We start from the raw sequence: 13,061 nt of genomic DNA, 5'->3' as shown, positions 1-13,061 counted from the left end.
CATTTATTCCATTTACATTTAAAGTAATTATCGATATGTATGTTCCTATAACCATTTTCTTAATTGTTTTGGTTTTGTTATCGTAGGTCTTTTCCTTCTCTTGTGTTTTATGCCTAGAGAAGTTCCTTTAGCATTTGTTTTCAAGGTGGTTTGGTGGTGCTGAATTTTCTTAGCTTTTGCTTGTCTGTAAAGATTTTAATTTCTCCGTCGAATCTGAATGAGATCCTAGCTGCGTAGAGTAATCTTGGTTGTAGGTTTTTCCCTTTCATCACTTTAAATATGTCCTGCTACTCCCGTCTGGCTTGCAGAGTTTCTGCTGAAATATGAGCTGTTAACCTTATGGGGATTCCCTTGGGTGTTATATGTTGTTTTTCCCTTGCTGCTTTTAATATGTTTTCTTTGTATTTAATTTTTGATAGTTTGATTAATATGTGCCTTGGCGTGTTTCTCCTTGGATTTATCCTGTATGGGACTCTCTGTGCTTCCAGGACTTGATCAACTATTTCCTTTTCCATATTAGGGAAGTTTTCAACTATAATCTCTTCAAATATTTTCTAAGTCCCTTTCTTTTTCTCTTCTTCTTTTGGGAGCCCTATAATTCTAATGCTGGTGCTTTTAATGTTGTCCCAGAGGTCTCTGAGACTGTGCTCAATTCTTTTCATTCTTTTTTCTTTATTCTGCTCTGCAGTAGTTATTTCCACTATTTTATCTTCCAGGTCACTTATCCGTTCTTCTGCCTCAGTTATTCTGCTATTGGTCCCTTCTAGAGAATTTTTAATTTCATTTATTGTGTTGTTCATCATTGTTTGTTTGCTCTTTCATTCTTCTAGGTACTTGTTAAATGTTTCTTGTATTTTCTCCATTGTATTTCCAAGATTTTGGATCATATTTATTATCATTACTCTGAATTCTTTTTCAGGTAGACTGCCTATTTCCTATTCATTTGTTTGGTCTGGTGCGATTTTACTTTGCTCCTTCACGTGCTGCATATTTCTCTGTCTTCTCATTTTGCTTAACTTACTGTGTTTGGGGTCTCCTTTTCACAGGCTGCAGAATTGTAGTTCTAATTGTTTTTGGTGTCTGCCCCCAGTGGGTAAGGTTGGTTCAGTGGGTTGTGTAGGCTTCCTAGTGGAGGGGACTGGTGCCTGTGCTCTGGTGGATGAGGCTGGATCTTGTCTTTCTGGTGAGCAGGACCGCCCCTGGTGGTGTGTTTTGGGGTGTCTGTGAACTTATTATGATTGTAGGCAGCCTCTCTGCTAATGGGTGGGGTTGTGTTCCTGTCTTGCTAGTTATTTGACATGTGTTGTCCAGCACTGGGGCTTGCTGGTCGTTAAGTGGTGCTGGGTCTTAGCATTGAGATGGAGATCTCTGGCAGAGCCCTCGACGATTGATATTACATGGGCCTGGGAGGTCCCTGGTTGTCCAATGTCCTGAACTTGGCTCTCACACCTCAGAGGCTGAGGCCTGACACCAGGCCGGAGCACCAAGACCCTGTCAGCCACACGTCTCATAAAAGAAACAAAAATAAATAAAATAAAATAAAATAAAAGTTATTAAAATAAAAAATAATAATAAATAATTTTTTTAATTTTAAAATAAAAAAATTTTATAGTAATATAAAAAAGAAGAGAGCACCAAACCAATAAACCAATCCACCAATGATAACAAGCACTAAAACCTATAGTAAGATAAACATAAAAATCAGAAACTAGTCTGTCGCATACAGCAAACCCCAAGTCTACAGTTGCTCCCAAAGTCCATGGCCTCAATTTTGGAATATTAGTTGTCTATTCAGGTATTCCACAGATGCAGGGTACATCAAGTTGCCTGTGGAGATTTAATCTGCTGCTCCTGAGGCTGCTCAGAGAAATTTCCCTTTCTCTCCTTTGTTCGCACAGCTCCTGGGGTTCAGCTTTGGATTTGGCCCCACCTCTGCATGTAGGCCACACTCAGACCTCTGTTCCCGCACAGACAGGACAGGGTTAAAGGACCAGCTGATTAGGGGTCTCTGGCTCACTCAGGCTGGGGGGAGGGAGGGGTACGGAATGCGGGTTGACCCTGCAGCGGCAGAGGCTGGCATGACATTGCAACAGCCTGAGGCATGCCGTGTGTTTTCCCGGGGAAGTTGTCCCTGTATCATGGGACCCTGGCAGTGGCAGGCTGCACAGGTTCCCGGGAGGGGAGGTGTGGATAGTGACCTGTGCTTGCACACAGGATTCTTGGTGGCTACAGCAGCAGCCTTAGTGTTTCATGCCTGTCTCTGGTGTCCGTGCTGATAGCCACAGCTCGCGCCCGTCTCTGAAGCTGGTTTAGGCAGTGCTCTGAATCCCCTCTCCTCATGCACCCCGAAACAATGGTCTCTTGACTCTTAGGCAGTTCCAAACTTTTTCCTGGACTCCCTCCCAGTTAGCTGTGGTGCACTAGCCCCCTTCAGGCTGTGTTCACCCAGCCAACCCCAGTCCTCTCCCTGCGATCTGATCTTCGTAGCCCGAACCTCAGCTCCCAGCCCCCACCAGCCCTGGCAGGTGAGCAGACAAACGTCTCAGGCTGGTGAGTGCTGGTCGGCACTGATCCTCTGTGCGGGAATCTCTCCGCTTTGCCCTCCACACCCCTGTTGCTCCACTCTCCTCCGTGGCTCGGAAGCTTCCCCCCCCCACCGCCCATCCCTCATCTCTGACAGTGAAGGGTCTTCCTAGTGTGTGGAAACTTTTCCTCCTTCACAGCTGCCTCCCAGAGGTGCAGGTCCCATCCCTATTCTTTTGTCTCTGTTTTTTCTTTTTTCTTTTTCCCTACCCAGGTACGTGGGTATTTTCTTGCCTTTTGGGAAGTCTGAGGTCTTCTGCCAGCGTTCAGTAGTTGTTCTGTAGGAGTTTTTCCACATGTAGATGTATTTTTGATGTATTTGTAGGGAGGAAGGTGATCTCCACGTCTTACTCCTCTGCCATCTTGAAGGTCCTCCTCCCTTAAAATTTATTTAAACAAATATTTGTTACAGAGATTGCTTGCTGCACTCAATACTTAGTCCCTTTTCTTATTTGGGGCAGCAATTCACTTAGCTGAAAGAGTACATTTCTCAGCCTCCCCCACAGCTAGATATGCCTGTGTGACTAAGCTTCCTAGCAAGGAGATATAAGCAGAAGTGCTGTGTTTAAGTTCTAATAAGGTAGCTTAAAGGGAGCTGACTTACCTGGGAAAAAATTACTCTTTTATTTTCCCCTACTTCTAACTGCTGTCCGGTATGCAGATATAATGGATTGGGCTCAGCAGCCATCTTGGACCATGAGGTAACCTTCAGGAAGGAAGCTAAAACTGAGGATGGTGGCACCAAGCAATTGAAGCTTAGGTTCCAGGTAATGCCAGGGAATCACCATACCAACCCCTGACCTCCCACCTTTAGACTTTTTATATGAGAGAGAAATAAGCCTCTATCTTATTTAAACCATTCTTGTCTGGGATTTTTCTGTTATATGCAGTTGAACCTAATTCTAACTGATTATGTTCTCTAGAATCAGAGAGACCTGGGCTCAAGTCCCAGTTCTGCCACTTACTAACTGTGTGGCCTTGGGTAAATAATTTCACCTCTGAGTCTCTGCTTTCTCATTATTAAAATGTTGCTAATAATACATAGCTTGCAGGGCTAATATGAGGTAGGAGTCTATGAAAGCATACTCTAAACATCCAGCATATAATCTGTCCCTTATAGAAGAGCAGAAGGCTTCCCCCTTCCAGAGAAGATTGCTAACTTACAGAGTGAATAGCCTCATGGGCCACCAACTTCACCTCAACTCACTGCTTGAAAACACCACATCCCTGGGCTCCTATAGCCTCTATTAACGTGCTTTTCACATGGTAGTTAGATTTATCTCTTTATCTATCTCTCTTATCTCTCCTCCCCTGTCCACCTGGGGTCAGACCTAACCCTACTCCTGTTTTCCTCCTACCTGGTCTTCTGGAATGACCCTCCTGAGTCTAAATCATTCAACAAATATTGAGTGCCTATCATGTACCAGTTTTCCAGCCAGGTTCTGCGGGTAAAAAGGTAAATTAGTCATGATTTTTGTCTTTTATATCTCATGATCTAGCAGAAAAGACAGACAAACAGGTAAGTATAATTCAACTTAATTCAGTGTAAAGTGCAGTGACAGATATGAACTTTACCACAAGAGAAGGCAAGAAAATGTCACCTCCATGAAGGCAGAGACTGTCTTGTCCACTTTAATTGGCACTCAATAAATATTTATTGAAGGAATGAAGGGTATTATGGTAGCACAGAAGAGAATACCTAAACAAGGTGGAATAGGGCAGGGGGTAGGAAGTGGGGAGGGTAGTTGACTTCCTGGATGAGGTGAGGCCTGGCTGATTTTTAAAGGAAAATGTGGGTATAGAGGGCACTGCAGAGGAGACAGCATGAGCAATGGCACAGAGGTGAGAAATAGCACAGTGCATGCTTGGGAACAAGTAGTTCATTGTTGCTGGAGCACAGAATTTAAGGCCAGGAGTCGTGTAAAATGAGGCTAGAGAGGAAATCTAGGGTCAGGTAACAGAAGTCCTTGTAATCCATGTTATAAAGAGTTTCAGCTTTGTCCTGGAGAAGATGGGGAGGCAGTGGAGAGATTTAAACTGAGGAGAGATGTGGTCAAATCTATACTTAAAGTAGGTAACTCTGGCAACAGTGTGACAAATAGATTTGAGCAGGGCAACGTGGAAGCAGGAGATTACATAGGGGTTTGTTGCTATAGTCCAAACAACAAGAGGACTGGAACCAAACTGTGGAAGTGGGGATAGAGAGGAAGAGATGGAGTTGAGCTAGGTTTAGTGAGTAAAACTAGCAGTATTGGTGACAATAAATATAGGGAAGTAAGAAGGGAGTTTAGGGCAAATTCTTAGATTTTTAACTTGGGTAACTGGGTATAATGGTAATTCTGTTCTCTAAAATAAGGAACATAGGAGGAGGAGCAGGCTTTGGGGGGCCAGTCAAGTCCAGTTAAGACATGATAAGCTTGAAGAGCATATGGGACTTTCAAGTGACCGTCTAGCAGGCAATTATTTCTATATCATGCTAGAAATCATAATCAAAATTCTGGACTGCAGATTTCAGAGTTATCAGAATTCCTGAAACTAATTATTGGCTCATCCATCCAGGAGTACAGCTTGTGCCTTCGGACATAGCTAGATTCAGGGCTCAAACATCCTGATATGTTGCTCAGCTGTCGGATTCTGTTTCTGTGACTCAAAAAGTTGGCCACTGACCACCCTAGGCCTGTATCTTTACAACTCATTATCCAAAAGGAAGACACTCTTTCCTACTAGTTCTAGCAAAAAAGACCTAGGGAGGCCTCTGATTAGGCCAACTTGGACAAATACTCATTCTTTCATCAATTACTGTGTTCAAGAAAAGGAGATAACATGATTGGCTCAGTCTAGGCCCCATGTCTACTCCTGTGGCAGGGAGGGTACAGAGCACCATGGATGACACCTCACCAGGACTGTATGGAGTAAGGGAGGAATTCTTCAAAAGAACTAGAAAGAGGATGGAAATGCACACCGAGCAAGCAAAAGCAATAGTTTGAATAGCCTATTGTGGTAGTTGAAATTATGAGAGTGGGTTTCACTATGTAGGGAGAGTTTGCAGATTGAGAAGAGCAGGAGGAAGAGAGAACACCTACTTTTGAAGGGCAGGTGGAGGAAGAGGAGCCCATTAAGAAGACATAGATGATTATGAGAACCAAGAGAGTTTGATGTCATGGACAACGAGAGGGAAGTGTTTCCAGGAGAGAATAGGAGTGATCGATAGTGTCAATGCAGTAGAGTAAGATAAGGACCTAGCAATTAGGAGTGAGAGCACTGAAGTGAGCATAGAAGCCAGAGTGCAGTTGGTTGAGGAGTTAAATGTGAGTGTACACAAGTTTTTTTGAGAAGTTTGGATGAGAAACTCTAAAGCTTAATCCACCAACTATATTCTGAATCACGGTCCTTTTCATCTCCTTTGGGGTGTTGCTCCCTCAATAAACCCTTTTCCTTGGAGCCTATGACTCTTTCTCAGGTGCTCCTTCCTTTTTCACTGTTAAATATGCCCCTATCCACTGGCCCAAAAAAGTGTTGGTTTTCTTTTCTTTTTCTTTTTTTCGCATTAGGTTATAGCCCTATTAGATACTCTACTCTCTTATGTTATAGAAAGAGCAGTGGACCAAAACTGAAGAAAGCTAGGTTTTATTCTGCTTCCTTCCAGTAACATTGGATAAATAATTTTCCCTCTCTGGGACACAGCTTTTCATTGGTAAAATGAGCAAACTGAATCAATTACCTCTTAAATTCCTTTCATCTCTAATGTTCTGTGCCTGATATGCTCTACAAATAAGGAACCAATACCCATTGCCTCTATCTCCTATGTAGTACCTCTGGAAACATCTTTAAAAAGTTTTTTAATGACCTTTTGTATCCAGTTATCTACTGACACTATAATGCTGCATACCAAACCACTCAAAATTCAGTAGCTTAAAAACAGTAAGTATTTAGTTCTTGAGTCTGCGGGTTGGCAACTTAGGCTGGGTACAGCTGAGCAGTTCTTCTAATCTCAGAGGGCTCACTCATTTGTCTGGCAGTCAGTTGGTAGTGGGCTAATCTAGGATGGCTATGGCTGGGATGAGTGGGCTCTGTTCCCTATGTCCCCCAGGCTAATTCAGGCATGTTCTCATCTCAGAGATGGCAGAGAAACAAGAGAGACAAATGTAAACGTACAAAACCTCAGGTTTCAGGGTCAGGCCTTGCACACCATTACTTTTGCCACATTTTATTAGGCAAAATGAACCATGACGCCCACCTAGAAACAGAGTTTCTGCCTTTTACTAAGAGGAACTCCAAAGTCTCATGGCAAAGGGCAGAGATACAGAGAGGGTTAAAATATTGGGACCACTAATTCAATCGGTTTACTTTTAGCCAAATTTGGCTAAAAGGTTTGGCTTTTAGCGAAATACATTTTGTCAATTCTTATTTCTTATCATACCCCCCCCCACACACTTAGCATGTAATACCTATTTACTTACTACACACTTTTCTTTTAACTAATTCAACACATTTCCCCTGAATACCTACTTTGTGCAAGGCACTGGTCCCTAGGCTTTCAGAGTATAAAATTTTTTGCAAAGGTAGCACAGCATAGCGGGAAGTGCATAGGCTTTGGCATTAAGACAGAGCTGTGTTCACATTTCAGCTCTGCCACTAACTGAATCCAAACTGTTTCCTCCTCTACAAAAATGAAGGTAACTACCTCATATGGATAGTGTAAGATGAAGGTAGCATGTGGAGATCCATGGCACAGAAGTTATAGCTTCATTCATTCCTTCCTTCTCATCTTTCTTTTTACAGCTCTGCCCTCTAGCAACTATGGTTGTCATCAAGACTGAGACAACACATTCTCTCAACATGCATCACATCTGTCAGTTCAAATCTACATGTCTAGGTATGACTTATACCACTCTCCAGACTGCTATTTCCAGTTGTCTCCAAGATATGACCACTTTGATAGCCAAACTCAGCACCTCCACAACTGTTCTCAGAAACACACCATTTTTTCAGGCCTATGGGGAGAATCTATTGGCACTCCTTTCTTCCCTCTACCCTTCTCCCAATCCAATTTCTCACGTTCTCACTTATTCCTTTGAAGTCACTTTCATCAAGATATTCCCCTGCTCCAGAACTTTTGGAGATGACCTATTTCTTACCACAATAAGACCTAGTTTACAATTTCCTAGTTTTCAATACTTTAAATACTTTGGTCTCGCCTTATCCAACTAACTTCATTTCCCCAATTCAGTTGAATTCACTTCAGTATGTTACTTGTTAGAAAAATAATTGTATTAACACAAAGAACAACTTTCCAGTTGTGTTCTTGAGACTGGCTTTGTAACCCAAGGCATATTACTTCACTTCTCTGAGCCTATTTCCTTAACTACAAAATAAGCTTAGAAGTTTTACCTACCTCACAGAGTGAAATAAGATGTATAAAGGCAGCTAGAAAAGTGTCACAAAGCATTGTGATTGTGTACAGGAAAATGTGCTACACTCTCACACGTGCACACAAATGGCTTTACAGGCTTGCCTGCTCCCTCTCAGCTTTGCTCATGAGTATTCTCTGCCATTTGGAGTGCCCTTCCTCCTCTCCTCTTGGAAGATACAAACATTCTTAATATTTCAAAGACTTTCTCCTGTTCTTACTGATCACTCTGGCATCTTATGTGGTACCAAAAATAAGAACCACGATGTATTTCAACTATTATGTGTGTCAGGGGAGTAGGGAATATGGTATCTTCATGTAGATTGTAAACTGAGAGTGGGAACAGGTAGTCTCCAGCACAAAGCTGAAAACCCAGTTTCCCACCATACTCTTAAGCTGCCTGATTGACCTGGTTTAGTTTCATTTGAGTGGGTAGACATATTTTTAGTTGGACAAGAAACTGATATAGGAGACTATGGAGTCATAGAACCTGAGTTTCAATCCTGGTTGCACCACTATGTCACTTTGAGCAAATTTTTTAACCTCCCTGAGTCTCAGGTTCCTTGACTGTGAGATAAGGATAATACCACCAACCTCAAAAGGTTGCTGTGATTAGAGATACTGTTACAGCAGGCAGGTAGCTAGATATGAGCAGAGAAATGGGGGCAGGGGCCAGGTGGCAGGAAGTCACACATCTTGTAAACAGCAAGGGTCCATGGGCAGACAAAGAAAAGCAGGAACCTCCAGACTGACAGGAAGCCACACCTTTTAGGTGATAAGTGTCCTGGAAGCAGACAAAGAAAGGTGGGGAAAGACAGGAATCTCCTATGTCTGAATGTGACCTGTTGCTCATTATGCTCTCATTACAATAAAATTAGCCTTACAGATAAGAAGTACCCATCATGCACTGACACCATGATACTTCTGACCTAAGCTAAATAAGGACAAAAATCCCTCCTACCCTCGGGAAGATGGAGCTGAGACGAAAATCAGGGAATACGACCCCCAAACCCCTCCTTCCCCAGTGAATATTCTGCCCCTTCATTTGTATGCCCCTCATAACCAGCTCACCAGAGAAACCCAGGACAGCAGCTCCTCACCTGTGTGCTCGCTCTCCCTCTGAGAGCATATTCTTGCTTAAATAAATTCTCACTTTACTTTCTTAACCTTCCTGCTTCATCTCCAAATTCTTTCACAACGAGGCAAGAACCTTAAATTCACCAGGAATATATTGGCGAGCCAGCTAGGAGAATTTGGTAAGCCTTAGCCTCTTTCCTCCCTTGCGCTTGAGAGGCGTTAACTTACTTCCCGCCATTACTCTCCCACTCTCTCCTACTAGCTCCCTTGCTCTCTCTCTCTTTTGCTTTCTTACTCTCTGTCGCCTTTTCAGACTTAGCCTCTCACCTCCCTTGGGCTTGAGAGACACTGCCTTACTTCCCGCTGTTACTCTCAAGAGGGAGAGGCATGGCCTTACTTCCAGCCATCTCCATCTCTCTTCCCCACTCTGTCTCTCTCCCTCTCTTTCTTATAGTTTGTCTCATCTTCAGACCTATTGCCGCAAAAATGTGAGTGCAAGACGAGTAGTTAAAAGCCATCAGGGTGCTCGCTATGAAAAAGAAGTCTCCTGTGAGAGGAAAAGTGGGTCATGGAACAGACTAGAGAGATGCTACGTCTGCCTGCCCACCTCAAGGCAATTTCCACGCAATGATTTCAGGCACACAGTTAAAAGCATAACACCACCTCCTCCTCGCGGCTACCCTCCTAGGCTTATTATTGGTCCACCTATGCCTATCCATCCTTATCTCAACTCTGCATCCGTACCTCACTCTTAATTTCCACTCTTATCTAATGCCTTATTCTGCTGGAAATGGGGAAAAAGAAATCTGCCAGGCATTTTCCAACCTTGCTGCTAGGTCTTCCATTTCTTATTGTTACATATGCACAGGGCATGTCAGGGAAAGTTTCCAGCCATCCTCACAGGCAGCTAGGGACCTAAACCATAGGATCTTTGCCCTCTGGGTTTGCCTTATCCACCATTTAATTAACTGCCAACAGATCCAATTGTGTAAAAATATGAAATACAGCCTTACTTAGAGTTTGTGCCATGCTTATGGTGGCTGCAATCTCTTTGGGAGCTCCCTCACATTGTAGGTGGTCTGTGCACATACCCCCGGGTGTTAGGAGGGGCATGGTCCTGCGTCACGTGGTTGGGACTCATGGTGGTGGGACCATTGTTCACCATCCGCCTCCTGGTGTTTGGCCAGCCCCCTCCAGGGTCTGCCCTGACCCCACCCCCACCCTGCCCTGTTAGGGCAGGGCAGGCAACTCAAGCTGGGTGGGTCATGCATGTGGCCGTGCCCTGGGGATACATGCCCGAGCAATGACCTCCATTTGCTGTGCTTACCTCCGCCAGGGTCACGCAATTGGAAGTGTCCTTCCAGGGTCGCGGGGTCCTCCATCCCCCTAACTACAGTCATGGTGCCTCCACCTCAGCTGCCATATCCACCCCTGCACCCAGCCGCACTGCCCGCTGGTCGGAGCATGTGTGGGAAGGGGTGAGGGTGAGAATGGCACCAAGGCCCCAGGGGTGCCACCCACAAAAAGGAAGGGTAAAGAGAGGGGTTTTTTTCTTTTTCACAAACCATCTCCCTTAATGGCCAGTGCCTGTTTTCTGAAACTTACCACCTTTTTAGAGAAAAAGTCTGGGACTTAGATAGGTCCTAGAACCATGAGGATGTCCGTTCCAGGGGAACATATCCAGGAACACAGGGATTAATCTATAGAGAAACCTTCAGGAAGGTCACTCATCCTGGGTACCACAGATGCCAGGATAGGACACAGGCCCCACGACGCTGGGGCCAACAGGACTGCCACATGGGGGAGTAGCTAACCCCCATTGTGGATAAAGTCGACAGGGCTAGGTGGACGGGGACGCCTGGAACCAGTCCTGTCTTAGAGCGCCCCCACAGGACCTCCTAATGCTAGTGCTCCTCTCTGTTACAGGAGCGCCCCCTCCCTGAAGGAATGATGGGAAACACCTCCTCCATCCCCAAGGACTCACCCCTTGGGTACATTTTGAGTCACTGGGACAAGTTTTCTCTAGATTCTTTAAAACGAAAAAAGCTCATTTTCTTTTGTAATGAAGCCTGGCCCCAGGATAAACTTGAGGACAATGAGGCCTGGACAGAAAATGGGAGCCTCAACTATAGTTAGACATCTTTTGCAAAAGGCAGGGGAAATGGACAGAAGTTCCTTATGTACAGGCTTTTATGGTCCTAAGAGAAAACTTGGAGCTATGCAAGTCTTATGTTAGGGAACCTTGCTGGCTGGGACCCATTCGGGCTGCACAAAAGCCCCTCTCTAGTGGCACCCCTGGAAGAACAGGAGCCCCAGACAGAAGACACAAGCCCCAACACTCTTCCACCATCTTCAGCCTCTCCCCCACCCTATAAGCCTCTTTACCCTTCCTTACCAGAAGTGCAGCCAGAGCCTCTTTGCCCCCTTCAGGAAGTAGTAGATGGGCCTTAGGGAATTACCAGAGTCCACACCCCTTTTTCCTTGTCTGACAATGCTGCACCTGCTTAGGCAGATTCTCAGAGGACCCTAGCCAGTTCACCAAAGAATTCTAGGTACTGACTCTTTCCTTTGACCTTACCTGGAAGGATGTAAATATTGTCATTTCTCACTGCTGCACCAGTGAGGAAAAGCCCCATATTTGAGCACAAGCTCAAACATATGCTGATGGATTACATGTTGCCCAAACACATTGACACCTTGTGGGCCTGACAGCAGTGCCTCTAATGGATCCCAATTAGGACTACCAACAAGGCCAAGCTGGTATCACTAGTAAGGATCACATGATCCTTTGCCTCATTGAATGGATAAAACAATGCATGATTAAACCTGTTAACTATGATAAGGTTAAAGAGATCACCCAAGGCCTAGATGAGAATCCAGCCCTATTTCAGGCCCGATTGGTAGATGCCCTCAGAAAATATATGAACATAGACCCAAATACTTTCAAGGGACACATTGTATTTGCAACCCACTGTATTAGCCAATCAGCCCCTGACATTCATTGGAAGCTTCAAAAGCATGCCAAGGGGCCCCAAACCCCTCTCAACCTTCTCACTGACAGCCTTCAGTGTTTTTAATAATAGAGACCAGGCTGAGGAGGAAAAGAAGGAACAGCATGACTTAAGGAAGGAATGATGGCAAGCCAGGCTTTTGGCAGCTGTCATGACAAGACCTAACCCACCTCCTCGTCACTCCAAAAGTACTCCCAGACCTCCACCAAGGAAGGGAGCCTGTTTCAGCTGTGGGAGTCCCAGACACTGGAGCAAGGAATACTCAGGAAACAGGTCCCAGCCTACATCCAAAACACCATGCCCATTCTGCAAGAAGATGGACCACTGGAAGAAGTAATGCCCCCAGCTCCGAAGGGAGCAAGGAAATTCCCCTATGCCAGTCATGGCAGTGGCTGACTGACAGGACCCGGGGCCTCCCAAGGCTCCTGAGAAGACAGTCATCATCACACGGGAGGAACCGCAGGTGACCATTGACATGGCAGGTAAGCTTGCCCAATTTCTAGTGGACACGGGAGCCACTTACTCTGTCCTGACTTCTCATGCTGGGCCCCTTGCCCCTGAAACCTGCTCTATTGTAGGGGTCAAAGGAAAGCCAAAACACAAACATTTCACCACCCCTCTAACTTGCACCTGGGGAAAGAGTCGTATGACTCACAAGTTTCTTGTCATGCCTGAATGCTCCAGCCCATTATTCGGGAGGGATTTTCTCTCAGCCTTGGGGGCAACTCTTACTCTCCCTGAAGACCAAAGCCAAGGAGTGTTTTTGGCTGAACTATGTATTATACAAGACATGGACAGTCCAACCCAAAATATTCCCCCAGAAATTGAAAAACTTATAGATCCGCAGGTCTGGGGTCAAGGAATCCCAGGGAAGGCAAAGTTTGTCACTCTTATAAAATCACCTTAAAGGAAACTAATAACTTCCCTTCCAGGTGCCAATATCCCATAAAACCAGAGGCTCGATGAGGTCTCCAACCCCT

This window comes from Balaenoptera physalus (assembly GCF_965194825.1).
Source record: "Balaenoptera physalus genome assembly, chromosome: X".
In the NCBI taxonomy this organism is placed as follows: domain Eukaryota; kingdom Metazoa; phylum Chordata; class Mammalia; order Artiodactyla; family Balaenopteridae; genus Balaenoptera; species Balaenoptera physalus.
The sequence above is the reverse complement of the archived record's forward strand: the minus strand, read 5'-3'. Positions refer to the sequence as shown.